Source organism: Cyprinus carpio, unplaced genomic scaffold (genome assembly GCF_018340385.1).
Source record: "Cyprinus carpio isolate SPL01 unplaced genomic scaffold, ASM1834038v1 S000006776, whole genome shotgun sequence".
Classification (NCBI taxonomy): domain Eukaryota; kingdom Metazoa; phylum Chordata; class Actinopteri; order Cypriniformes; family Cyprinidae; genus Cyprinus; species Cyprinus carpio.
Window position 1 is genome coordinate 420371 of NW_024879365.1, and position 2945 is coordinate 423315.

A 2945-nucleotide genomic window follows, 5' to 3' on the forward strand; every position below is an offset into this window, starting at 1 on the left:
GATTCCCCTTTGCTCTCAGTTTGATTCTCTCTCATTGTGTTTGTTTTCGTACATGATGGAAATCAGGCCTGGAGTGAGAATCAGGTGAATCAGGAGATTTCCCAGTTCACTGCTCAGTTGATCTGATCATCTATCATCAGAAGCTCCTGTCAAAAACCTCTGTCAGTATATTATTAAGGAAACACAGACAAACTTTATTCAGCTCAATTTCCCCCATGAACTCTAAGCAAAGGTCTTTAATGTTTAACATAGCAGTGTTAATGTGGCTTGAAATTCACTTTCATTCCAAGATTCATGAAATTAAATTGTAAATATTGTATTATATTTTTACCAGTAACATGTGACTCTCTCCTAATGCAGATGACACTGTAGTTCCCCTTCTGACTGAACATGAAAACACAAGCTGGTTTTATCAGCTCCCTCATTGTGATATTTTTAGCTCAAATGCTGGCAATGTGGAAACATTGATAATCACTCTGTTTTCTTTGAATATTAAAGCAAATGAATATATCAGACAGAGGCAGCTAAAGAGCAGGAAACAAATTTGATGTTAAATTAGCAGAGTTTATTGAATAATATTAGTGTCTCAATGTTTAATGTAACTTCATCTGACAAGAGCAGCACAAATCCAACAAGTGTTATTACACCAAGACAAACACACACATACAAACACACACAGGTTACTAATTCATCGATGACCTCCCCGCATATTATACTGTATATGAAAACATTTGATATACACATTGATTAAAAGCAAGCAAACCTTCACAATCATTATCACAAACATGTTTAGAAAAGCTCAGTGATGTAGTTAATAATGTAATGTACACTTTCATTACCAGGAGACATGGAGCCAGCTTTCATTGTTACAATTGTTCTGATTTAGTTTTTATTATTGTTTTAGTTATTATTAAGATTTGTTTTTTTATAAAGTTTTGATAATTTTGAAGATTTGTTTTAGTATTACTTATTAATACAGTTTTCCAAATAATGAAGATTTGTAATACTAGCACCGTGGATAATTTTGTCATTGCAGCAGTTTATTTCTGCTATACAAGAAGTGATTTCACCATATCTTCAAGGCATGCTTTATTTTTTTATTCACTGGTGAAAAACAGACTTTCATATGAATGAATGCTGAGTGCATTAATAGATAGTTTTGACTTACAAGTGTTTCAAATATGAGATGAGAAGATGTGGCTGCAGCCGGTGATGAGGCCAAAACCCGCACACATCCAGTGCAAGCTTTGACTGTTTATTAAATTTATTTAGATTTATTTATATACATTATTTACTTTATTTTATTTATCTGTTCTATTTAAAAGACCTTTTTGAGCGTTTGTTTAGACATTTAAGAGTCTGTTGTGTCAACTTTGATTTAGGGTTTCAGTTTTTATTTTGACTGTAGAAAATTTGAGCCTATATTCAGTACGAGTATAATACTTATGTACTGCTAAAATCAGATCTCTAAGACTCTTACTCAGGCTGTATTGGAATTGGTGACTTGTAATGGAGTCATTTTTCGCTCCAGCGTATCTGTACCCTTAACTTTACTTAAAGATACAGTTGATCTTTCTATATTGTTATCCAGATAATGTAGTATTGGTGTGTATAATTTACTCTATCTTGTTTTTTTAACTATTTATTTAAAATATCCCAATAAGTAAAGATTGACCAACAATTATCAGAACCATTAAATATTAATAAAGGGGTGCCTCAGAGCTCTGTGTTAGCATTAACTCTGTTTTCATTCTACCTGTGGGATCGTCATATGATGATGTTTTAAAAAAGGGTACAGGATAGTTCTAACCACATAACTAATCTCCAGAAGAAAGTTAAATCTAGAATTTGTTTCTTGTTTCGAAATAAGATTTGTGTTTACCATGTCAGCCAAGAAATATCTTGTTGAAATTACTATTTTGCCCTTGTTTGATTATGATGATGTGATATATAGAAATGCATATCAAAGGTGTTCTGGAGCAATTGGATGTGTTATATTGTGCAGCAATTAGATTGATTACTAATGCATCTTACAGAACGCATCATTGCGAATTATACTCCCTTCTGAATTGGACATCATTGCATACAAGACGAGAAGTCCACTGGTATATTTTTATTTACAAAGTTTTCTACTGGGCTTATTACCTGAATATCTTCAAAAGTTGCTGAAAACCTCATTCTAATACTTTATACAACTAGATCAACTAATTATATTTTACTTGGCTATTCCTAGAATGAAAACTACTTATGGTTGTTCTGGTTTTGAATTTGTTGCCCCAAATGAGTGTAATGTGCTACAAAAGTTATTAAAATTACTGAAAAAATATTCCAGTATGTACATTTAAAAAATTACTACTAAGATCTTTTTATTTTGTTGACCTGTATATTTTTTATGTGCTACAAAAACTATTGAAACTAGAGATAAATATTCCAGTATGTGCATTAAATGTGCTCTGACCTCTTAATTCTCCTGCCAGGCTGTTATTGAAAATAAGAAACTTATTCTTATTAATTTCCTAATTAAAAAAATGTTAAATAAATAAATGTTTTTCAGGTACTTTTTACACTTCTGGGACGCATTCCAGATAGCATAGTCTGTCTAGTCTTCTTATGGCCTGGACAAAATGAATGTAAGCCTAAAGTGGCCCGCATATGAAGCCACAAATGTGGCCCAGTTATCCTAAACAGTATCTGGGTCAGTTTTAGCAAAGATATGGCACAGTGAGTACTGGCTAGTGTAGCTGTGAGCCTAAAGTAGCCCTTATATGATGCCACAAATGTGGTGCAGTTATTAATACATATAAATAATATTATTATTATTTATTATTATTAATAACAATTTGGGCCACTTTTGCCAAATATATGCCACAGTCAGCATTGGCTAATCATTGTGTAAGCCTAACTTGTGCCCACTTTTGACATGGATATTATGCCCCATATATTAT